The sequence below is a fragment of the Globicephala melas genome, chromosome 9 (genome assembly GCF_963455315.2).
Source record: "Globicephala melas chromosome 9, mGloMel1.2, whole genome shotgun sequence".
Classification (NCBI taxonomy): Eukaryota; Metazoa; Chordata; class Mammalia; order Artiodactyla; family Delphinidae; genus Globicephala; species Globicephala melas.
Window position 1 is genome coordinate 35,043,423 of NC_083322.1, and position 26,360 is coordinate 35,069,782.

General features: G+C 40.3%; 1 protein-coding gene across 3 annotated transcripts in view; it reads right to left on the reverse strand.

The window, feature by feature from the left end:
• The window catches only part of FOXP2 (forkhead box P2), a 528,540-nt gene extending 518,930 nt beyond the window's left edge, over positions 1 to 9,610 (reverse strand). For 2 of the 3 annotated variants that reach the window (XM_060305387.1, XM_060305386.1), the window contains exon 1: positions 7,985 to 8,108. The gene's annotated coding sequence lies outside the window, so the exon portion shown is untranslated. Of the gene's footprint in view, positions 1 to 7,984; positions 8,109 to 9,253 lie in introns of those variants that run through there. The other variant, XM_060305385.1, reaches the window with a different exon arrangement.
• Positions 9,611 to 26,360: the final 16,750 nt, after the last annotated feature.

Sequence of the window (26,360 nt, forward strand, 5' to 3'; positions counted from 1 at the left end):
GGACAGCAAAACAGTGAAGGAATAACCTAGACGAGGCTCTAAAGACTTTTCAGCATTTCCCAGGAGAAGAAAAACAAAAAATGTCTCAAGAAACGTGGGACCAAGCTTCCTATGCGGTACGCTGTATAAAACCTCGGGTCACACCCTTTAAGCCAAACTACAGCCAAGACACGCAGCACCCCTACAGCTGGGAGTTATGTTTCCTTTTAACGTAGCACAATGCACAGACTGGACCATGAGGCGACCCAACGTTTCAGGTGTGTGTGTAAGGTCCATTAAAAAGGAGAGCTCTAATTTTAGAAAGACAAAGTTTATCAAACAGCTCATCCAACTCCACATTTTATTTCTGGATTGGTGCCACCACCAGCTAAATATATAACTGAGCACAGGACCGAGGCAAAATTGTGAAGAAATTAATATTTATGGGATGTTAATGGTATGCGCTTCAGGGAAGAGGATGCCAGGCGGTTATTTATTTTTCTCAACCCTAACATGACCAACTCCACATGCACTCACTTCTCCTCTCCTTGTTTCATCATCCTGGTTAAATAAGGGGCGGCTCCATTCCTGACTCAGAAGGAGGGGAGGGATGTGAAAATCCCACACGGGCTAAGACCACTGAAGAAAAATACTCTCACATTTTAACGGAGCCTCCTGAGCTTCGTAAACAAAGTTATCTGCGATAATTTTTTGCTGGTTTTAATTGTTTTTATTTTAGGAATTATCTTTTTCTCCCAGTCACTCTTACATGTGTGTTTACATGGTAGTAAGAGAGAACCTGTTCACAGCTTCAAATTTGATTCCATGTATTTCATAAAAGGTTTCAGTTGAAAGCAACCTAAAAATGAATCCAGTCTCTTTTTAATTTTGGAGGAAATGACTCACCCAATATTGCACAATAATTAAAGTCAGACCAAGGACCAGAATGCAGGTCTCCTGGCACTTAATGTGGAACTCTGAACAGTAAACCAAGCGGGCTGTTTTACTATCTGAGATAATAATTATGCTTTCCAGAAGGAGTCATTTTCGTTCACATTCTAATATGCATTATTATTATCAGACAAGGTCTTTAATACAAAATTTCCTACTTGGAACAAGGAAAGGAGAATACACTGGGACTTGGAATAGCTAGATGGCAACACAGAGGGCACTGGGTACCTAAGGACCAGGATAAAACAGGCAGAAGGCATAGGTTAGTAATTTTTTAAAAAGGGAAAAGTGGGGTAATTATGTAATAAAGCCCCACTTTGCCTTGCTTCAGCTTCCCAAGGACCACACATTCACTCGTGATATAATAAGAGATCAGAAGTATTCTGAAAGATCTCATAATTCAGTCAGGAGGAGGGAAGAAAAAGAGAAAAATGAGATGAAGCAGGCAAAGAGAGACCTCCTTCATTACCAATAGAAGAGATTATAGACTCCTTTCTCTTTCTCAAGGTATTTAGAACAAAACTGCTGAGCAAGCTAATGCAGATTTTAAATATGGACACAGTGTGTGAGAGAGGGCTCTGTAGGACATTAGGTTTATGAGAACATGATCTGTGTATGTGGGTGGTGGTATATGGAGAGTTGTATCACTTATTCAGGCCTTAGCTGAAGATGTCCCAAAGCAATGTGAGCAAACTAAAGAGTGGGACTTTAAATTTGGAAAGATGGACTTTCCGGCAAATCATAAAGCCACAACCTGCTCTGTTTAAAGATAGATACTGAAAGGATGAAAGGCAAGACACGTTGTAAACTATGATGTGTGTGCCAATGCAAAAAAAGTAAAGCTACCTAAATCTAAAGGTTTCACAACAGACCTTGACTTAACCCATTTTCCTCCCTCTTTCCTCACAGAAGATCCCCAGAATTACTTGGAATGCCCGTATTGTACTCATAGTGTAGCCATTAGAAACATCTATATACGTGACTTATGCTAGTCATATTAAGATATAATGATGAGGCATATGATTAAATGTCAGTTAAACAGTGCTAAGCATTATTATATTGAAGCACTCAACTATTGAGCGTTTGTCATACAAAAGCACGAACATCCACTCACAACTTTCCAGTTAAATGTCATGTTGTTTCTCAGATCAAGAGTAGTTTTAGAGCTCCTACCAAGGACAAGGCATGTTCTAAGCACTGGGTTAGAACAGTGCCCAAACGAAAATCTTTGGATCCATGGAATATACAATCTCATTGAGGGAACAGATGATAAATAAACAATCTTTTTAAAGTCAGCTGATAGTGCTATGGGGGAAAATAACGTATAGTAAAGGTGACAGTGCATGATCAATGAGGATTGTTATTTTATATAGGGCGGTCAGAGAAGGCTTCTTTTATAAGGATACGTTTGAGCAGAGACCTGAAGTTAGTGAAGATACCTGAGGGTAGAGCACTCCAGACAGAGAAAACAGAGAGGAAAACTCTGAGGTGGGAATCAGCTGATCCCATTTTGAGGAATGTCAAGGAAGTCAGTGTCTAGAGTTGACTGAATAAGAGGAAAATGATAGAAAATACTGTCAGGTAGCAGGTGTCAAATAATATGGACTTATGTAAGGTCTTTGTCTTTTATTCTGAGAGACAGAGAAGCTGTTGGAAGGTTTATACAAAAGAGTGACATAATCAAACAGATATATCTTCAAAAGTCACTCTGCTACATGGAGAATAAACTGTGGTGCCTGGAGGGAGAAGAAAGGGGATAAATAAGCAGCTGCTGCCACAATTCAGGGAGTTGCTGATGGTCTATCTGATCAGACTGGTTGGGGGTGTACTAACTAGATGTATAAAACAAGATTTGGGGGGACCATTTAGCTCAACTAAAGACAGACTGAGAAAGGGGAAAAAATGAAGACAAAAAGGAAGTGAAGAGTTAGCTGCAGGCACACAGATATAGCTCAACCAAATCCTGGAACATAAATTTGGGTGAAGTAATGGTGAGGAATAGCTTTTAAGGATGTTGGGGATCTTTTTTTTTTAAATGAGATGATTTTATGACAGTCTACATATGCTAAGATGTTAAGATATTTGGATTAATGTACTATAAGTTTCTCCACACTATCTGCCAGCAAGACATTTTATAAACGCTTTCTCTGAAATACACCTACCACAGATTTTTTTCTTACCCCCTAAAATACACTTTAAGAAACTTTTTTTTTTCTTAAACGGAGAAAAAGTTGCAAAATGATGGTTGTGGTTCTGTATGTGTACCAAAACAAAAATAATGCAAAAAAAAATATTTCACAGAAAATGCCATCATAAAAGTGGAGAAGAAAAGAAATAAATGAATACCAGGAAAACTTTAGGTTCTTTGTAGTAGCATCCTTTCTTTGAGGAATTTAAAGTTAATTTCCTTAACCTGTTTTTTTTTAATTTTATGATATTCTCATGGTACAAATCTTTTAGACTTATGTTAGAAAGAGCTTTAAAAAGAAACACTAAAAACTTAAATAAATTCAAATCAACATTATCTTCCGCGAAGTATATTTTAAGGTTTCCAAGATAGAAATCAAAGGAAATTGAGGAACCTTAATAAACTAAAAATGCTGAGAGCCTTTAAACCCCTGGGGACTCATCTGCTTCACAGCAATGTGCTTTTTCAACATTTAAATTTTATTGGCTCCTGCTAATGAAAATAATTTGCCACAGCAGAAAGGAATGAAGATGTCAGCTCCATATGACATATTTATCAATATAATGGTAAGGTATGTTCTCGAGACCCTTGGTGGATTGTAGAAAGAAAGAAGTGTACAACTGACTGGGAAGCTGAATTCAATCAACGGAGTATATTAAAGTTAAAGAACACATATCTCAAATATCAAGGAATTCAAAAGGTTGAACCTGCACTCCACAGATAATTTGTGGAGAAAATGGATTTTTAATAAAATTTTACACAAATCATATAAATTGAGGGAATTTTAGAATTCAAATTGTTCGTGGTAAGGAAGCTAAACAAATGAACGAATACAAGTCAATTTAGAGAAAGTGAACCAAGTTCACAATCACAAAATGAAAAAGTATTAGGATTCAGTGTGAACTATAAGCTATAAACTGTTAAAATATAATGTTGCTTTAAAATGAAATAGGGGTGATACAAGTATACCTCACTTCAGAGCACAGGTATATTCTGTTAATTTGGCTGCTGGGCAAAATTCTGTATAGATAAACACAAATTCCTAGTCACTCCAATTATAAAATTGAGATTATACTCCTAAAACTAATTAGATCAATACTTAACAATATCACGTTTGAGAAAACAGCAAATCACTGAAGCATCTATTTAGAGAAAAAATAGTTTAAATGAATACCATTACTGAAAATAAGTCACCACACACACATAGGTTTACTTTTTCATTTTAACATTAATAGTGTTGGAACATAACAAATCTAAATATTCTCTAAGGACCTCTCTCCAGCAACTCAATATTCTAATGTTAACCTCTTAGCTATAATATCTCTTTATATTTCAGCAAAGTTACTCTCTTTTTTTGTTCATTTTGTTTGGAAAATTGCAGACAGGGGATAGATGAAAACACTGTGCAGAGCAAAAGAGTATATACAAAAATACATCAAAGGTAATGACAGGGCAGAAGGAAATAAGCAAGTGGAAGTAAGTACCATTTATTTTAGTAGGTAGGAACACCTACAAGGAAAGGCTATTCTACTTATTAGTATTTATGAAATTCAATAGTAGTGAATTTTCATATAACCAATGCTGGACTTAAAAACAAAGTAATGTTATTTTTAATCAACCCTCCTAACTATTCTTAGTTAAGGTGTTAAAAAACAAAATAGTTATGGGACAAATGAAGACGCTAAAGTTTGGAACAACTCCATAAGAAAGCACTGAAAATGACCTAAGCCTCATGAAAAAAACAAACAAACCTAAAGAACTTAAATTATTTTTACCTTTAAATTATTTTTACCTTTACCTGTAAAGTGTTACCTTTACAGATAACACTCTGTAAGTGATATGACTGGAGTCCAAGTATATTAAGAGATAAGTAGTTGGACCTAAGCAAATATTCATGTCATCTAAAAAAAAGAAGAGATGTAAACTATGGCATATAAAACTCAAATTAGGCATTAGGTTATTTGTGGATCATAAGCACTGGAATATGTTTAAGGAAAGTTTCAAGCACCTTTCAGAAGGCTTAAGAAGATAAACAACAATCTTTCTGGGTTGGATTTGACCAAGTTTGTTAGAACTCTATGAATTAAGCACTACATAAACAAGGTCACTTTCAAAATCTATGCAAATCTTAAAATACACTAATTAGGGGGCCTAATTTAAGAAATAAACGTTCTTTTATCAAAGGGCAGTATGAATCTGGGCACCGGTTAGAACATTTTAGATCCATTCATTTATCACTAAGATCACTACCCTCTGTCACAAAGTTAAAGAGAAAAACAAACAAACAAACAAAAAACTGTGCCATGAATTAGTATTCAGTGACTGTAACGCAACTGATATTATTTTGGAATTCAACTGTGATTTGCAATTTTATTTAGCAACACTCATGCCAAGAGAACTTCTTAGTGATATTCTCTTACAAGTCAATGGTCTCTTTTTTTTAAAATTTTTATTGGAGTATAGTTGCTTTACAATATTCTGTTAGTTTCTGCTGTATAGCAAAGTGAATCAGCCATACGTATACATATATCCCCTCTTTTTTGGATTTCCTTCCCATTTAAGTCACCACAGAGTGATGAGTAGAGTTCCCTGTGCTATACAGTAGGTTCTCATTAGTTATCTATTTTATACATAGTATCAACAGTTTATACATGTCAATCCCAATCTCCCAATTCATCCCACCCTGCCATTACCCCCTTGGTTTCTTTTTATTTTAATTAAGAGAGACAGAAAATACATAACCACTTCCAACATTCACTTTTCTATCAGTATTATAACTAATAGTTGACACAACATGAGACTGTCCACACAGAAACAGACAAGGGTGATGAGGCAGAGCAGCTATAAATCTTTAAATATAACACAAACAATATCTCTTTTATGTAATGAAGTACCATAACCCTCACATTTTCTCTTGAAATAAAAATGTCTGGTAAATTTGGCTATGTTCAACATATTATTATATGCTCTAAAAGTCTCAATCAAGCCATGAAGGTATTTTCACATATTTAAATATACTTTTCATAAAGTACAATTTTAATAGTTATGCAAAGAGAGTTGTTTTGTGTTTCTGAGTTTTTGCTTGTACAAAAGGAATATAATTTCTCATTACAGGTTTTCTGTAATTTTAATGTTCACATTTTTTCCTATTTTTTGGTGTGTCACATACAACAATTTCCCCTATTTTAGGATTTTAGAATATCACAAAGATTTATTTTATTTTATTTTTAAAGCAAAACCACTGTACTACCATCAATGCAAAGAAATAAAACTCTAATGACAGTTTACTCAGATATAACTATTCATAAATCTATTCCTATCATAATGTAATTATAGGTCTCCTTTCACTTGAAAACAATATTCAGTTCTAGAATTTCCATCATCTGAATCCTAATGTATAAGTTGAGGAATTTTGAAAGATAGTTTAAAATAGCTCATAACTGTTATTTGTATACATTTCCCTTTGATTGCTCTATTTTAATATTCATCATAGTGTAATAGTAACATTTAATAAACTATGTATTAAAAAAAACTTGTACTCACATTTAAATTGAATGTTAAAAATTATTCCCTTAATTTTTTTTTGTATTCTTGTACTTAAAAGTGAAATTTAAGATGATCTTTTAAAATTGAGTGTCTTCTGTCACTTACCAACAGGGATGTATCATCAGGTTTCTAGTCTCCTCTTTAAAAGTCAGTAACTTTATCACAGTTAAACCTTTCTTTCACTTAAGTTTTAGATAACAATGAAATAGTGGGTTTCTTAGAGAAGAACTGAACTGAACAACTACTGAACGTGGGTGTAGTTTAGTAATAAAAATGGAAGGATGGATGGAAGGAAAGAAACAACTTTTAAAAGCTCTAAAGCTGAAATGAAATTTTATGACCCTAATGACCATAGTGTATATAACTTTATACCCACTTTATTAATACATATACAACTAAATCGAAATTGTAAAGTATTGGTTAGCAGTATTAAACAAACACTACACTTTAAAATTCCAGGACACTGAGAATATACTTATCCATAACTCACAATGACAGAAAAGATAAACAGGCCTTTTGACAACATAAAACATTTCCTGAGGTACACCACAATGCAAAATTGAAGACGAAAATATCTGAAAGCTCATCTTTGAGTTTTGACCTCTAGCATAGACGTGCTATTAAACACACCCCTCCTGTCTCCACTGAAGCCTAACCAAACTATTTGAGTTAGGAGAGTGTGCAAAGATGTGCCTTCCAGGCAAACTTTTGTTTTCTAAAAGTTAATCTCCCGAAATACTTCCAGTTGGAAATCGTCCACTTGAGCTACTTGACACCAGAGCGTCACTTTCTCCCCTTGGCTTACCTGCTACTACTTAATTATTCTTCTAAGCAGGCTCTGGACAAGTTGGGGAGGTAGCTCTTTCAGCACTTCTGAATCCATGACGACTACAAATGTACACACCTAACACACTCCCACAGGTCTTTCACACGTCGCGAAAGCCTGACCACCTGGGAGCAGACAAGACTCGAGGAACAATCCTCAAGATCAAGAAACTGACTGGATTTCAACATGTGGTGAGAGAAAATGGGCGGGGCGGGGGGGATAGGAGCACTACAGACAGCAGCTGTCCATTAAGTGGTTTAAAACTGTTGGTTACAAAGCTGAATAAACAAATACACAGATGGGTCTAGTTCCTTGGGGACTCCGGAGTCTGAGGAGCCCCCCCCCGAGCGGTGTCCAGTTGGGCCTCTCTTGCCTAGTCCGCGTGCAAAGCGCGCACTGGTTCCGCTCTCAAATGCCCGAGACTCGCACGTGCCTTTCCCTCCCGTTACTCCTAATGAGTTTCACCCGCGCGCCAGGTGCCCTGAGAGACTTACCTAAGATATCTCAGGGTCTGAGGATAGGAGGGCAACTTTCCCTCCCTGCTCTAGGCCGACCCGAACGCCCGGGGCAAGCGAGGGTCCACGCAGACGCTAGTCCCTAGGTCCGGGTGCCCGGGCGTCCGGGCGCTTTGCGGCCCGAGGGGCGGGGAGAGGCGCGCGGGAGACGTGCGGACGGCGGGCGCGGCCACCTAGCGGGTCCAGCCCGCGCCGCCGCCGCACGTGCGCCGCCGCGAGCGCTACGGGACGTCGGGACCCGCGCTCCCCCGGGGTCAAAGTCAAGCCTGCGCGCCCGCCCTCCGCTCGCCCGGGGCCTCCGCGGATTTACAGGTAAAAGCCAACCGAGAACACTCCCTTTCTCCGAAAGGTGTCTGCGCCCCTCCCTCGTGCCCTCCCTGAAGAACCGGGAAGAGGGATTTCACCCCCAAACCCACCCTCAGAGTGGGGAGACCTTTCCAAAGCTGAATAAAAATAAGAGTAGGACAGACCCCGGGTGAAGCGGCTCCTGCTAACCGTGGACAGGGGAAAGAGCGCGATCGGGGGCAGCAGTCGAGATGCACGATCATCCTGAAGCGTCACTAGGGGCCAGGAGTTTCTTCGCTGGAGAAGCAGGACTGTCCCCTCTCCGCCTCCCATTCCAGAGAAGTACTTGTGAATTGTACGCTGAAGTGTCTAACTTTGAGACCAGAAGCGTGCACTTGCCCCATTGAATAAATAAAGGTCAGCAGTTGGATCAGTAAAGTTGGTCCAACCGCCAGATGTTCTTACTCTCGTTTCTCCTCTAGGGGAGGGGGGGGCGGGAGGAGGGGTAGGAAGGAAGAGGAAGAGACAACAAACAAGAGAAATAAAAGAGTAAACGAACACAACTGGAGTCTCAACACACATATTCCTCCAGCCGCGGTGTCGCCAGACAAGGCAACACTTGGCACATACAAAACTAAAAATCGTCCGTGAGGCAACAGCAACCTCCCTTCTCTCGACTCCCCCTTCCCCACATCACAAAGCAAAATGAAAAAGCACAAGCGGTGATGTTGGGTCCGGAACGCGACCCGGATGCCGAGCCGAAATTTGACACATGTCACACCCGCCCCGCAGCGCCGCGCCGCACCGAGCGCAGCGACTGGGGCGAAACTTTGCCGCCGCCGCCGCCCTGGGAGGAGCGCGGAGCAGAGTAAAGGCGCACGCAGACCGGCCCTGGGTGGAGGTGGCTGGGACGGGCTGGGGGGCGGAGGTGAAGCGCGCCACAGTGAGGGCAAAGAAACTTACCGCGACCGAAGACGCCTGGGCAGCGTCCCGGGAGGTGGCACCCGCGGCGCCGAGGCAGAAGCTCCCAAACAACACACCCACGCGCGATTCCTGGCAGCTGCTGCCGCGAGTGGGGGCGCGCCCGGGGTGGGGGCTGGAGGAAGCCGCAGCTGGCGGACGCGGCCGCCGCATAAATAACCCGGACCGGCGCTCAAGGGCGGGCTGCGCTGGGCTCAAGCCGGGGCGCTGCGGCCGCCGCAGAGCTGCACGCGCCGGCGTGTCTCGCGCTTTCTCGGAGGCTCGCGCTGTCTCGCGCTGCCGCTCCCCCCACCCGGATCTCTGTGTGTGTGTGCGTGTGTGTGTATGTATGTGTGTGTGTATGTGTGTATGTGTGTGAGTGTGCTCTGGCGGGCGCGCGCACCCGGCCGCGCGCGCGTGTTGTTGGCAATGCAAACTGTACACACGCTGCGCGCCGAGCCGCCTCTTCTCGGAGGGGCGGGCGGAGGGAAGGGACGCCTCCGAGGATTCTGAAGTACTGTTGGGCCACTTGTTTATTTTTGTTTTACTTTGCGTTGTTAACGTTGACTGTTGTTGTTGATCCCCAAAGTGGTTTGGAACCAGCTGGTTAGAATGCCTGTCACCCCCATCCACCTATCTCCTCCCCCGGCTCCCCCAACTTCTTTAAGGGAGGGGGAAGCGCGGAGTAGACTGTTGTTCCGATTTGCAGGGGAGCCTCCTGGCTGACGTCAGGTCCACCTGCTCTGTAAACAACTCGCCGGAGAACTTGTTTGTTCTGCGCCGGTTCCTCCCCCACCCCCACCCTTCTCCCCACCTCCTGCTCCGCCTCCTCCCGCTCGGCCCAGACAGCGAGTCGAGGAAGGGGGTTGGGGAGGGAGGAGAGAACAAAACCGTATGCTGTATTGGCAAAGCCGAGTTGTGTCTGCTGCTCCTTGGCAGTTCCCAAAGTACGTCCTCTCAGCAGACGGAGCTGCTGGCAAATGAAACAGGGGATTCCAAGCGAAGTACAGGAAGCCTCGAAGGGATCCGAAGCCCTCGGTGGCAAGGAGTGAAAGTACTCGATAGTCAGAAAGGGAGACCCAAGCGTGCGTTAAAACGCTGATTGGCCTTTCTTTTCACGGTGTGTGCCTCCGCGGCCTGGGGTGGAGAGAGGCCGAGTGTCTTTCTCACTTTTCATTGTTGTCGTGGCTCCTGTCTCACTTGGGCCCGGGAGTTCTCGGGCTTCCTCGTGGTCGCACAGCCCTGGTCACGGGCTTGGGGCCGGGCTGCGGGCCGGCCGGGGCGGAGCTTGGAAGGAAGGGGCCGCCGAGCTAGGACTCTTAGGGTCTGCGGCTTTCGAGACGGGCCCTATCAGTGGCTGAGGGGAGCAAAGTAACCGGAATGAAAGGAAGGAAGAAACTGCCGGAACTGCCGTGCGCACTTCAAAGCCGAGGCGCCGGCGTGGGGAGTGCGCAGGCCTAGCTTCCAGAGCCCGGGTCTCCGCTCCTGTCCGTGGGATGTGACTCGGCCAGGTCCCACGCGGGACCGAGGGGGTGACAAGGGAAAGGCCGAGGGAGGACGAGACGGGCCCGGGTGGGACATGTGACCCGAGGGGAGGGGTGTACCGTAGCCCCTATTCCACCGCCGCTCCTCGCAGGCCGTTCCTCCCCGCAGGCCCCCACCAGCCCCTCCCTCGCCCGCGGGCCGCGCGACCCTCCACTGGCCGCGTCCCCCTCGCGCCGCGGCGGAGCCGGCCGCTCTGCCAGCAAATCCGTCGTGAAGTGTGGTGTTCCGAAAGGTGCTGAAACTTTCCTCCAAATAGCTGCAGACGAGAGGCCGTGGCGAACAGACCCCGGCCCCCGGCTTCTTCCCGGCCAACTTTAACATCTCTAGCGGCAGAAGAGGGGAGGGGGTGACTGGGGAGACGGGCGAGCAGGACCAACTGACGCCTCTGAATCTTTCTTTTCCTCAAAGAGCAGCGCGCCCTTTCTCTAAAGGGCAGAAGCGAACTCACACACACACACACTTGGCACCAACTCTTCCCTCCAGAACCCGCAGTTCTCCCGCGGAGGAAGCAGCCCTGGCACCCACATCTATAAACACACCGTCGGGTTTTCTAGTGAAACCAATTAAGTCAATAAGCCACGGGGCTGGTCCTGGGAAGACGGCCCCTGCCAGGAGGACAAGGGAAGAGGTAGAGTTGGGCTTTGAATTGCGGTGCTTTCTGTGAGCTTTCAAAACTCCAGGCAGTCCGTAAGTGCTCTGCCAGTGGATTGTGTCCTCGCTCTTTTTTAAATTGTCTTTTTTCGAAATGCTTCTGAATAGTGGACAAATAAACCGAATTTTTTTAAAGATGGGGGCGAGGAGAGAAGGAGGGAGCAGTCATTTAAATTATAATACAAAACGCCAGATGTAAATGACCACACCTCGCCCTTCTGAAAGGTGGAGATCATTTTATGATAAGTAATTTGCGTTTATACTTCACAAGCAACCCTAAATAAAAAGCGGATTTTCTGAATTAACCTGAAACCATTTTGGAAAAGAGAAGAACAAACGGCGTCGAAATCCTTGGAGATCCGAGGATGTATCTTTCCACTGGGTTTGTGAATAAAGGCAACAGAACAGTCTAAAGGTCTACAGCTCCTCACTTTTTTTCCTTCTTCTTCCTCCCCCACATACACCGACCCCACTTACTTCCCTTTCTCTCTAGGGGTCCGACGGAGGAAGTGAGCGGGAAAGGTTTATTATAAATGAGTCTGGGCAACTTGGAAGAGAAGTTCAAGTTCCCAACGAGGAGAAAAGAAAGAGGGTTATGCTCTGGAGGCTTGGAGAGGAGCGGATTTAGTTAGCCTTTCACTTTTCTGTACACAAAGACACGTTTTGGTGAAATTCACAGCCACTGACGTTTCTTTCCTGTGAGTACAAATAGCCAGGCGCCAAGAGGTGCAAACGGATATCTCAGTTGGAGGAGCATATCTTTCTCTACCGGCCGCGTACCCTGGCAGGGATCTTTCTAAGCGGGGCTGAGCCCGCAGCCCCCTCGGGCGCCCTGCCTAGCTTCGCCCCTGTTATCTATCTCCTCTTCGCCTGCTGCCATTCCCGGGCCACCCACTCTTCCCCCAGGGAAGACGCCCCGGGAGTTGAGAAAGAAGATCCTGCCAGGAGCGGCTGCCCTCGGCGGACCCCTCGCCCGCAGCCAATGGGCTGGGCCCGGGTTCGAGAGGTGAAAGTTCAGGCCCGGGGCTTGCGGCTCGCTCCCCCTCTGCCGTCGCCTCCCTCCCAGCCAGCGCCCTGGGCCACACTGCAGACCCAGCCCTGCTACCAGGGGCTGCCATGGTGGCATGTAGTTTGTTGATGGGTGGTCATAAAATATATTTATTTGCAATTCCTTTCCCTCGCCCACCACCCCCGCCCCGACATGGCCCCGAACACTGCAGGCTTTGTTCGCCTCGCTGCTGCTGGAGCCGGCCGGGGTTTAGCGCTCTATGCTAAGAGACTCCAAAAAAAGTTGAAGTATAATAATAGGAAAACCGGGTTTCCGCAGCCTAGGGAAATGCTGAAAGGGCAAACAGCGAACGAATAGTTTTCTTTTGCACAAGTCACTGGTCAGCCCACTGGATCAAGGCAGCCTTGAAACGAAACACTGCATATCAGAGAGAGGAGGGAAGCCAAATTCTGTCCCTGTAGTCGCTACGCAGGGTCGTAGCCACAGTTCAAGTCTCCTTTGCAGCACGTGGGTCTGCAGAAGTCATTTAAAGAGGTTCCAGGGGAAAGTTAAACAGGGCTACTGGGTAATTGAGGAGTTTCACCAAGTGGCCCTCGAAGTTCTCTCACTAAAATTTATTTGATTTCAAGTTTATTGCACGATGGAACCGCAAATCAACAAATTCCGAGCCATTGCTCTATTACGGTCCAAGCAAAAGATAAATTCGTTTGAAATGGTCCCAGCCAGCGCATCTTCAGCGAACTAAACCACCCCAAACGAGACTAAAGCCAGGATGAAGGGAAGCAACTGACGCGAATGACATGTATTGGAAACGTTGGTTAATGCTTCTCCGAGTGAACCGCTTGGATTTTTAGTTATTTGCTATAAGAATATAATTATTCACACATTTAGGTCTGTTTTCTCCAGAACTTTCAGTTAAACAACAATTACATTTTTCTTCTTCAGAGTCGGTTTATTGGTGTAATTGTGACTAATACTTAAAAATGTAACTGCAGAGAGATTGCTAGCAGAGAGGGAAAGGGGAATGGTTTTTTAAATCATTTTTTTTCTATTAGAGATATCATCTTCAAAGTTGTATTACTCACTTCAAATAGACTAACAAAAGTCTTCTTTAAATGCAAGGTAAAACATTTTTTTTTTCACGTAGAAGAACAGGCACATATCAGGTTCCTATTTTTCACATCCACTCCAGTTTTCTGAAGATAAGCAACTAAACAGACTTTTAGACATTCTCCTATCCTTACTCTCCTCCCAGACACATTTTTAGGAAAACAGAGAACATTCCAGTTTCACCGAAGTCAAATCAAGGATAATCTATGTTACGACGTTAAATTGAATGTAGAGGTTGCAAAATTGGTGGAGTTACACCACCATCTGTCGTTAAGCTTCGGGACTACAAAATTTGGGACCTATAATAAATCTTAATGAGCTTGCCCAACTTTTTTTTTTTTTTAATCGCAGACTACTCTTTCCGTTTGTGTTTTTATAACACATGCCCTAAAATTACCTGGATCCTGAATGAACGAATATGTCTTCATAAGCCCAATGCTTCTACCTGGGTTCTCTAGTCATCTCATCTTCAGAAAAAGAAACAAAAAACAAAACAAAAACTAAAATAACAAAACCAAAAACCCTTCATCTGCCAACCTCCAGATACAGATTTTTCAAATCAGCTGTGGGACTGCACATTTTCACCCCTCCCGCCTTCCTTGCTTCTAATAGACTGTTGATAGGAAAAATGGAGCCCAAACTGCAGGGTCCACCCTTGTCCTGGAGTGAAGAATACGCTCTTAATTCTCTCTTGAACGTAACCTAGTTCTCTGGTAGTATATCTAATCTTGAAACGTGTAAACACAGCATATCTCTGCTAAGAGGGTGACTGTGAGTGTCTTTAAAAACTGATTGAAAGGCAGTTAATATCAGGTTCCAGTTCTGGTTGACCTTGCTGTGGAGACAAAGATCAATTGCTCTGGGCTAGAATCTTACCAAGGAAGCCTTTATCCAAATGAACACAGAAAGGGGAAAATTCCTGGATAAAGAATTCCATTGCTGACTCAAAAGCCTCCATTAAGCAATGAAAACTTTTTCCCACAACACTTCAATGGCACGTGTTTATATATTACATCTATTTTTTTAAGGCTCTTCAAATATCTCAGTATCTATAATATTGCACCCCTTTCCATGTTAGGGATTTGATTATCAAATTTCTATTTTCCAGAAAAGAATTTAAAATAAAATGTAAATGTACTTCACTAGAAATAATAGTATGAAGCTGAATCATACTAAATTGTCTATATTTGACCAAATTTGACCCACACTAATGAAAATTTCATATGCTTAAATTAACAGAACCCAGATTTTTTCTGAGACATATTCTGTCTCTGTAAGAGTAAGCATTAGTTAAATTGCCCAATCCCCAATATTTACTTCCTGCCACATTGATTCAAATATGTTGAATTGCCTGGTGCAGGGGCCCTTTGCTTGTTGATGTTTCTACAATTAAATTAGCCTTAGAGTTTGTATGTCTCTGAGTTACTGTGAAATTTTAGAGCTGAAGAAAACTTCAAGATATTCTAGTATACTCTCTTCATTTTAAAAATCATAAAGCAAAGGTCCAGAGGTGACAGCAGGATCAAACAGCTAGTTAATAAAACTCTGATTACTATTATTTAACTATTTCATGTTTCTAAACATTCAATGACCCTCCTTCCTTACTCCACAAAAGACATTTTTGCCACACACCCCCATCTTTTTTTTTTTTTTTTGCGGTACGCGGGCCTCTCACTGCTGTGGCCTCTCCCGCTGCGGAGCACAAGCTCCGGACGCGCAGGCTCAGCGGCCATGGCTCACGGGCCCAGCCGCTCCGCGGCATGTGGGATCCTCCCGGACCGGGGCACAAACCCGTGTCCCCTGCATCGGCAGGCGGACTCTCAACCACTGCGCCACCAGGGAAGCCCCAACACCCCCATCTTTTTATGTTTCCTTCATATCCATCAAAACTGACATGGCTCAGTGGTACCTTTATTTGGATATCAGTACAGTATTACTGATGGCTAGCTGTCATGTCACGTCCACTGTAATACACAGGAAAAAAAAAAGTCTGATGACTTGTTTCTCTTGAAAGTCAGAGTCTATAAGATTTCTTCAATAATGTAAAGAGGTTCATCACTGTTGATTGCAAGTGTTCATCATAGAAAAAATGATGGCAGGAGGTGCTAACACAAACCACAGTTTATGATGTTTTTCAGGGTTAATAATCTTCAGGAACTCCTAGGGGAGCAAAAACCACTCCTAGGGGGCCTTCACTATATTCTTATGAAATAAAGCTATGAGACAAAATATAACCTTGATTTTTTTTAAGTTATGAGCAAAAATCACTATATCAAGATCCTGCGTCACTGTAGACTTTTATTTAGTTTAACAACTACATGGCTCCGATAACCATCATAGCTTACCCAAACAATGTACTGAAGTGGTTAATTGTCACAAATCATATAAAAGTTCAGCCATTTGTTCTCTCCTCCTTCCCCTTCTGCTCCTCCTTTGGGTTCTCCTTCTGTATATCCCCCTCCTTTTCCTCCTTCATTTTCTTCCCTCTGCTGTGATCTTTGTTACCACCCTCACAATAACAACTTCCAAAATTCCCCATAGATGTTTCTCTTCTAAGCTCTAGGTTTATTCAATTGCTTAATGATAGCACCATTTGAATTGTGAAAAGCTACCAACTTGCCCTCTTCACTCCTTGCCCAGCTACTCCTTATGCTGTCTGATTAATGGTTAATGACACCTTAATCCACCCAGTTCCCAAAGCCAGAAAATGCCACCTCCTCCATCTTCTTATATCCAAGCAGCGTTAGGTTTTGTTCACTGTTACCTATTTAATCTTCCATTGTCCTCTTCCATCGATTCCCATTTCTTACCTGGTCATTCTTTATAACTTTCTCATCACCTTCCTGCTTTCAGTTGCTCTTTCAGTTCATCCTCCTCACTTCTTTTTAAAACATACCTAATATGTATATGTATAGCTGATTCACTTTGTTATACAGCAGAAACTAACACATCATTGTAAAGCAATTATACTCCAATTAAGATGTTAAAAAAAAAACTATAAGAAAAACAACAAAACATACCTAAAACACATGTCACTTAGAATTATGCCAAGCTTCTCTATAGCTAATGGAATTTAATCTTAAATTCTATAGTCTGACAGAGCAAATATGTCTGGCAAGTATGAGATAGCTAATAATCTTTTTTTGGAATGGATGAATGAATGAATGCCCCAGACAAATATATTTTAGATGTTAAGTATATTCTGTCAGATGTTGTCAGATATATTTTTAGCTGTGTATTATTTTCAGCAAATTTTAAGTCTACTTTGCTACCCAATCATTTGGCTAAAATAGTAAAGTAATAACAAAAGATTTTATTTTTATATGAAAGAACTTACCAGACAGATATAAAAGTATATTCAACCTTGTATTCAAATTCCCAACTGTACTGTTTAATGGCTCAACAAATATTTACATACTAAGCACTGTGGTAGCTATTCTGAGATCTAAAGACATATGAGATTAGGTCTCTGCCCAGAGCTTATATTCTAGTAAGAGATATAAGATATATAAAAGTTTATTTCAATAAAACATAAATTTCAATACAGCATAACACAGAGGTATATACAGGATACAATGAAACCAGGGAAAATACTTCTTAAGGCTATTTTTTTGTTTGTGATGAAAACTTAAGAAATAAATATATCTATTAATCAAAAATTTATAATCAAATAGCAGCTTCAGAAAACATAATTTTTGGATAAAATTGCAAAGCTGTGGTAAAAACATGGTTAAATCAAAGACAATGGAGGGTTTAACAATTGTGAAGAGGTATCAGGCAATCCCTTGAATTATCTCATAGTACTCTTAAATACAGAATGCACTTTTATGGAAAGACTACTTCTAATTTGTCATGATTTCACTCCAGGAAAAGAGTTTTGTAATAGATAGAAAAGAAAGAAAAAGCAAAAGAAAGTAAAAAGAACTGAAAAAAAAGTAAGAGAACATAAATATTTGGAGTTTAGAAGGGATTCACGTGTTTACCTCTCTTATCAGCCTCTAACTCTGAGGTGAGGAAAGCACCTGATCCTGGGCCAATATGGTTCCCTGGGGACAGTCATAGGAAATTGCTGATTGGTGGGGGAAATCTGTTTCCCCCACCAATCACCTTTTTCTGCCTCATCAAGGTGCATGCTGGTTTCCTTATGTCCCTCTTTTTTTAACCCCCCTCTCACCTCATTAAATATAGTATTATGCAATACTTTCACAGTTATATACTACCTCTTCTCTAAGTTCTTCCCTCCACCCACACATTTCTGATTCTTTTTCATTTTAACTCAGGAAAACATTTCTCACTAATTCTGTCTCTACCTTTTTTTCTTTCTCCCTCTCTTCCAAGAAAACACACACATGCACATACATACATACACACACACACACACAATCACGGTAACATGCTTAAAAGCAGAACTAGTGATACAAGAAATAAAGAACAGGGAAATTAACATGAAAATAGAAAAAAACCCCTAAAAACTAGTACTATTAGCTTCTAAAACCTTGAAAGTCCCCATATAAACGAGCAGTGAAACAGACACTGTTATACCCCTCTGTGAGTTAAATCAATACAATCCAATTGGAAAGCAATTTGGCAACTTGTGTTGAGGCTTTTTAAACTAGTCCCATAGCTAGACAGCAATCCAAAAGAAATGATCTGAAATACAGATGGAAAAGCTTCATGCAAAAGCTGTTTATCACAGAATTATTTACAATAGTGCATATTTGGAAACAATACAAAAGGTCAACAATATATAATGTAGTCTAACCACTAAAACAATATTATGAGATGTTTTAACAACACATAAAATGTTTTACTTATATCATTTGGTGGAACAATAGTATATAAAAATACAAAAAAAGGCCAGAAAGAAGCATACCATTTTGATACTGCTAAGCCGGCCCACAATGACCCCTACCATCCTGAGGGTCACACTCTCTGTAGTCCCCTCCCACATTGCTTCAGACTCCATCTATTTGGTATAAGTGATGGTATGTCACAGTTGAGCTTGGGTTATAAAAGACTATGTGACTTCTGTCTAGGGCTCTGGATCTGTCCCTTAGGTCACTTGCTCAGGCAAGCTGCCATGCTGCCAGCAGCTCTGTAGAGAGGCCTATATGGTGAGCAAGTGCTGTCTTCGGCCAACAGCCAGGGATGAAGTGAGCCTGCCAAGAACCATGAGAGTGAACTTGGAAGCAGATTCTTCTTTCCCAATTAGGACTTCTTGAAATGACTGCAACCCTGGCCAACAACTTGATTACAACCTCATGAGTGAAACTGAACAAGAACCACTCAGTTAAACCACTCCTGGATTCCTGACCTTCAAAAACTATGAGCTAAAAAAATGTTTGTCGACATAAAACTGTTAAGTTTTTTTTTTGGGTGGGGGGATTTGTTACACAGTAATAGATGGCTAATATAAACAAGATAAGAAAGGTTATATTTAAATAATAGAATTTCAGGTGATTTTTTTTTCCTTTCTATTTTTCATATTTTCAAATCCTCTGCAATGAAGATTTATTACTTTATAATTGGGAAAAATACTTTATTAAATAACTGTTTTAAAAATTATGTTTGAAAAGACAGTGCCCTAAAGTACTTTTTAGAATTGCTACAAATTTAGTTCCCCCAATCAACATTCTCTAAGAAAACTGGATTTATCTCAAACATAGGACATAAATATAAAATTACATTTCAATTTTCCTTTGTACTTTATTTACTGAAGCGAGATACAGAGTAGTATTTTACATTTTGTTAATACAAATAAACAGCATATCCACATATGATAAGTATCTTTCATGAATTAGCAGGGTATCTGAACACCATTCACAACACTGTTTCTGAGAAAATGCATTCCAAGTTTTATACAACTCACTTACAACGTAATCTATTTTAACTATCTTCCTATACAGTTGGTTCTTCATAAGTAACCTTGGGTTCCACATCCTCAGCTTTAACCAACCGTGGATTGAAAATATTTGAAAAAAAATTCCAGAAAGTTTCAAAAAGCAAAACTTGAACTTGCCTCTCAACTATTTACATAGCATTTACACTGTATTTACAACTATTTACATAGCATTTACATTGTATTAAGTAATACAGAGATGATTTAAAGTATACTAGAGAATTGCGTAGGTTATATGCTAATATTACACCATTTTATATAACTAACTTGAGCACCCTTGGATATTGGTATGTGCAAGCGGTCCTGAAATCAATTCCCCTCAGGGACTGAGGGACATCTGTACATGCCAATCAAAAAATCACACAGGTAAAAGACCTGTTAAGCTTTGATTATAGTGAACAGCATAAATGTTAAAGTACTTTCAGTCTTATTCCAGGTAAATGAATAAAAACAAACTGTGAACTGATACAGACTAGATTCTCACTTCATATTTAATCATAAGAAACAATGATTGTCTCTTGAGGTTTTCCTAATTAGGTTATAGCACAGTTACAGCAGTTGAGTAGAGAAGGTCAATGCAAGCTTTAAATTAGTTTAGCAAAAATTAGCAAGTCAATAAGCATGTTTTTTCAAATTACAATAAACATGCTAAAACAAATGGATTGCCTAATCTGTTAATAATTATGCCTTTTCTCTTCATATTATAAAAACCTCAAATAATTTTATGCTCAGTTGATTTCTCAAAAAGTTTGTCATTAAAAACCATAAAAGTCATTTTTGGATTTTTATAATATTTTTATATAATCAATTTTTGATTATATCTAGATTGTCTTACGGATTTAAATGTTGATAAAATAGGTATATTAAATAATGTTCATAACATTGGAATATGCAGTGTGGGTATATTATTTAGTTATGTTGATAATAACTATGAACATCAAGTACATTGTTGAGTTTACTTCAGGAAACTATTATACAGAATATTATCATTGTGTTCATGATCATAAATACATATAGTTCCTCCCATAAGAATATATCATAAGTATTAGACAGATAATTTTCTGCTAAAGCAAGATTTCATTTCCTTATCCAAAGATTCTCACATTTTCTGACTTATTTTTTGAAGTTAAAAAATCTTTTCATTACTTCTATGATCCTTTGTCCATCATGTTGTTGATTCATCTTCTATAACAATTCTCTTTTCCACCTCTTCACTAAATTCTGTGAATCAGGATCAAAGACAAAGATGTCTGAACTGGTGAAAGAAATGTATGATATTTTAACCAATTGAAGAAAACTCCTTGATACCATCCATGTTTTTTTTCAAATAACTAGGTCATTAAGGATCATAAATCATAAAGAATCTTTGCTAGAAAAAAATCGAGTATCCATTAAGCAAAAAGTCCATGCCCATTAGTCTATGATCCTATATGGAATCAAATTCAGGTAATTTATTTTCAGATAAGAGATATGAAAACTCTATGTTGGGACATAATACTGAGGAAAAGACACAAAAATGAACCACCAAAGGCCAACTTGACCTCTAAAATAGGGTTAGTAAGATGAGCTCTACCTCACAGATTTTAGCAGGGAAATGTGGTGAGCAAATGTAAGACTTTCAAAGAAAAGGAAGTTCATACAGCTGTTTGTGAGAATTAGATAAACTGTGGTCATAAAATATAGACCCTTTTACTTCCTGAATTCAACTCAGTTCATTTCAGCAAATATTTATTCAGTCTACATTATTTGTCTGTCATCTTAGAATCATAATCTTTAGGTTAGATAAGGGCTTAGAGGTCACCTAATCCAAGATTCTTCCCAAGGAAGGAATTTGGATTTGGATTTTTGTAACGAAGTGATATTTCTTGGAGACTTTTTATTAAGAATAGCCAGGAAGTAGAGTCCAGAGGTGGCTGGCTTCCCAAGATTTTTCCAAAAATTCTTGCATTTCAATGAGTAAATGTCTTCAGTGCATTTCTCGATTGCATGTTGAACGATTTACCTCTTGACATTTGTAGCCTAAACTGAAGCTGAACATACTTATTTCTTGGAAATAAGTATGCTTCCTGCTTTCCCCAGGCAAACCTAGACTCCCTCCTGTCAGTTTCCTAAAGGTTTACTTCTTCCTAGAGGTTTATCCTGGAGCTAACTCTTCATCCTTCTAAAATAAAGTCTGGAGTCAGACTCCCCTTAGGTGATCTTGCTTTTGCATTGCTTCTTCATTGTTGGCTTTGGATATAGCCTAGGATACATATTTTGGTTGCCTTGCTTAGCAACCATCCTTAACTTTACACTGATTATTTGAGGGCAGCCCTTAATTCCACAATAATCAAGTTCACCAAGGATTCGATATCTCATCTTTGACGAGGAATCATCAAAGATGCTTCTAATGTCAAGAGCTGACTCAGCTGGAAGAGAAGACAAATGCTGAGCACATTTGTTGGAACAGGCCGACTAGTCCAGTTCTTTCCTACAGCAGAACCTCAAGAAGTGCTTCCCTGAAAATATTCTGGGCTGCAGACCTTTGCAGTGGGTGCTTAAGTTTCCTTACCTTGCTCATTCTAAAGCAGTGCTTCTCCTAAGGTACTCACTGGCAAGAGCAAATCATCTTGAGGTGGATATACAGAACAATCAGGTACATTTGCTTCTCCACATATTAGCTGCTAAACATAAGATGAAATCTAAGGGATGATCTGAGTGGAGATTTGGTGGGGCAGCCTCAGTTAAAAGTGTTTTAGGGAATTCCCCGGCAGGCCAGTGGTTAGGAATCCCCCCTCTCACTGTAAGGGGCAGGGTTCAATCCCTGTTGGGGAACTAAAATCCCGCAAGCCACACAGCATGGCCAATAAAAAAGTGTTTTACACAAATCCTGTCTTTACCATTCATAACCATTAAACAGAATAGGTGACACTATTATTTTGCCAACTACAGTCAGCCCTCCCAACCTGCGGATGTGGTGGGCTGACTGTACTATGCTACTTTATGTAAGTGACTTGAGCATCCTTGGATTTTGGTATCTGCTGCGTCCTGGAACCAAACTTCCCTGGGTACAATATTGAGGGATGACTGTGTAGACTTAGATTTCTAATATACAAACTGAGAAAAACATGTAAAAAGAGAGATGACTGAACATATTGAATCTTGAATATTGTTTTTATAATAATGATAGAAACAAAAAGAAAAATCACCACGAAAAATGGTTCACCTCAATTAGAAAGATTTGAGATTAACATATAATAGGTATAAAAAATGCACTGAAGGGCTTCCCTGGTGGCGCAGTGGTTGAGAGTCCGCCTGCCGATGCAGGGGACACGGGTTCGTGCCCCGGTCCGGGAAGACCCCACATGCTGCGGAGCGGCTGGGCCCGTGAGCTATGGCCGCTGAGCCTGCGCGTCCGGAGCCTCTGCTCCGCAACGGGAGAGGCCACAATAGTGAGAGGCCCGCGTACGGCAAAAAAAAAAAAAAAAAAAAAAAAAGCACTGAAGTATTAATCAATTGATTTTATGTTGCAAATTTTAAAATCACATAAGGAAAGTATATTACTAATACATTTTCATTTTTCTTCTGTGTATTCTGACATTTTCTACAAACTATATCTTTCTATTTTCAGTTTTTGATTATTGATTCTGGTTTTGGTAGATTTCTGACTTTCATGAAAGGTAATAAATTTATGGATGTTTATTGATGTTTAAATGATAACACAGCTAACTTTTGTAATACTTATTTAAAGTAACCCGGTTACTTATTAGATTGGCCTTTCTTAGGATAGGTTTAAATTTTTTTTTGGTTTCTTTTTTTTTTAATCGAAGTATAGTTGATTTACAATGTTGTGTTAGTTTCAGGGGTACAGCAGAGTGATTCAATTATACATATATATGTATCCATTCTTTTTCAGATTTTTTTCCCTTATAGGTTATTACAAAATATTGAGTATAGTTCCCTGTGCAATACAGTAGGTCCTTGCTGGTTATCTGTTTTATACATAGCAGTGTGTACACGTTAATCCCAAACTCCTAATTTATCCCTCCCCCCCTTTCCCCTTTGGTAACCGTAAGTTTGTTTTCTATGTCTTGTTTTTTATATCTCTTTTGTATATAAGTTCATTTGTTATCATTGTTTTAGATTCCTTATATAAGTGATATCGTATGATATTTGTCTTTGTCTGGCTTATTTCACTTAGCATGATAATCTCTAGGTCCATCCATGTTGCTGCAAATGGTATTATTTCATTCTTTTTTATGGATAAGTAACATTCCATTGTATATATGTACCATATCTTCTGTATCCATTCATCTGTTGATTGACGTTTAGACTGCTTCCATGTCTTGGCTGTGGTAAATAGTGTTGTAATGAACAATGGGCTGCATGTATCTTTTCGAATTGTGGTTTTCTGCAGATACACCCAGGAATGGGATTGCTGGATCATACAGTAGATTTGATTTTAGATTTTAAGGAACCCCCATACTGTTCTCCATAGTGGCTGTACCAATTTACATCCCCACCAAGTATGTAGGAAGGTTCCCTTTTCTCCACATCCTCTCCAGCATTTATTATTTGTAGATATTTTGATGATGGCCATTCTGACCGGTGCGAGGTCATACCTCATTGTAGCTTTGGCTTCAATTTCTCTAATAATTAGGGATGTTGAGCATCTTTTCATGTGCTTGTTGGCCATTTGTATATCTTCTTTGGAGAAATGTCTATTTAGGTTTTCTGCCCATTTTTTGATTGGGTTGTCTTTTTTTTTTTTTAAATGTCGGTTCGTTGGTTTATTTATTTTTGGCTATGTTGGGTCTTCGTTTCTGTGCGAGGTCTTTCTCCAGTTGCGGCAAGCGGGGGCCACTCTTCATTGCGGTGCGCGGGCCTCTCACTATAGTGGCCTCTCTTGTTGCAGAGCACAGGCTCCAGACGCGCAGGCTCAGTAGTTGTGGCTCACGGGCCTAGTTGCTCTGTGGCATGTGGGATCTTCCCAGACCAGGGCTCGAACCCTTGTCCCCTGCATCGGCAGGCAGATTCTCAACCACTGCGCCACAAGGGAAGCCCGGGTTGTTTGTCTTTTTGATTTGGGTTGTTGTATTGAGCTATATGAGCTGTCTGTATATTTTGGAGCTTAAGCCCTGGTCAGTCCCATTGTTTGCAAATATTTTCTCCCATTCTGTAGGCTGTCTTTTCATTTTGTTTAGTTTCCTTTCAAAAGCAAAAGCTTTTAAGTTTAATTAAGTAAATAATTTTAAGTTTAATTAAGTTTAATTTTGCAAGTTCCTTGCAAAAGCTTTTAAGTTTAATTAGGCCCCATGTGTTTATTTTTGTTTTTATTTTCATTACTCTAGGAGATGGATCCAAAGAGATATTTATTTACTAGGTAGACATTTGAAGAATACCTCGAAAATGGAAGAGAGCTATTTCTTGGACAGAAGCACCCATATAAACCAAAATGATAGCTTATTATACTAAAACTATATGTGTAAATTGGACTTCTTCAAAACTTAAAGAAAACCTTTGTTCTTCAAAAAACCTGTCAGAAAGGCATGAAAAGATAAGCTATAAACTGGGAGGAAGTATTGGCAACCACATATCTGAAAAGAGTTTTGTATCTAGAGCATATAAACTATCCTCAAAAATTAAAAGCAAAAAAAAGAAAGGGAGGGAGGAAGGAAGGAAGGAAGGAAGGGAAAAAGAAATAAATACAAAAAGAAACAAAGGAAGAAAGCAAGCAACAATTCAACTAGAAAACTGACAAAAGACATGAGGAGACAATTTATCAGAGAGGATATACAAATGACAAGCACATGAAAAGATGTTTAACATCTACATCTGTAGATGGCTATTACACACCTTTTAGGACTGATAAAAAATTTAAAAATAGTGGCAATGTCAAATGCTGGCAAGGATGTGAAGAAACTGGATTTCTCAAACATTGCTGGTGGGAATGTAAAATGGTACAGCCACCCTGGAAAATAGTTTCTTAAAAAAGTAAACATAAACTTATCACACAACCCAGCAATTGCACTAGTGGGCATTTATCCCAGAGAAATGAACATTTAGGTCCACCAAAAACCTGTACAAGAATGTTTATAGCAGCTTTATTTGTAATATCCCCAAACTTGGAACAATCAAAATATCCATCAATAACTGAATGGCTAAACAAACTGTTACATTGATACCATGGGGTGCATGGAATTAAAAGGAAGAACTATTGATGCACACAACTTGGGTAGATCAAGGGCATTTTGCTGAGTGAAAAAGAGTCACATAGTGTATGATTCCATTTATGTAACACTCTCAGAATAACCAAATTATAGAAATGGAAAACAGATTAGTAGTTAACAGGGCTTAGGGACCATGGGGTGAGGGGCGTGGTTATGATTATAGAGGGGTAGCACAAGAGATCACTGTGATGGAACAGTACTGTATCTTGATTGCTGTGGTGGTTACACAAATATATATGTGATAAAATGTCATAGAACTATACACATACACTGTACCAATGTCAGTTTCCTACTTTTAATGTTACACTATAGTTATATAAGATGTAACCATTGGGGGAAACTGGGTGAAGAGAACACAGAAACTCTCTGTGATGTTTAAAAATCTTCCTGTAACTATTTCAAAACAAAACATTTTTAAAAAGTAAATATGTAGAACCGATAAAGAAAGCCAAGAATTAAAGGGGAAGACAATGGATTGTATTAATAACAAAGCCACAGCATGAAACCAGTCTATTTGTTTATGTTCGTGAATAGTATTTAAGAAAAACAAATCCTCATTCTTTTATTAAACACAGTTATGCCTATTTCTTCATGCCTAAATAGGTAATAGGTTAGGTTCGATTTTCCTGTTATAGAACTGCATATGAGCTGACTCATATAATAGTGTTTTGTATCTGTTTTCTTTCA